Here is a 334-nt window from a genome sequence, read left to right as displayed (position 1 = left end):
GCGGATGCCCTGGTTAAAGCCCCCTCCTCACCTTCAGCTTGTCCAGGTAGGTCTGATCCTGGCTCCAGAGCTCCTGGAACTTCACCAGGTCGGGGGCTCCCTTATAAAAGTCCACGAGCAGTGTCTGGGATGGGGGGAGAGAAGGGGCTGAGACACCGAGACCTCGGGGTGGGGAAGAGATTGTCACCATCACCGTGAGTGGGATGGGGACGGGTCAGGAGCTGTCCCTGCTGGGGTAGGTGGAGGGTTTTGGTGTCCTCACCATCTCCTGCAGGACATCATTGGTGAGGAAGCCATCCTGGATATAGGCCACCTCCACGTCCATGGGGATGCC

The sequence above is a fragment of the Nestor notabilis genome, unplaced genomic scaffold (genome assembly GCF_000696875.1).
Source record: "Nestor notabilis isolate BGI_N333 unplaced genomic scaffold, ASM69687v1 scaffold28230, whole genome shotgun sequence".
NCBI lineage: Eukaryota > Metazoa > Chordata > Aves > Psittaciformes > Psittacidae > Nestor > Nestor notabilis.
Note: the sequence above shows the minus strand (reverse complement) of the source record.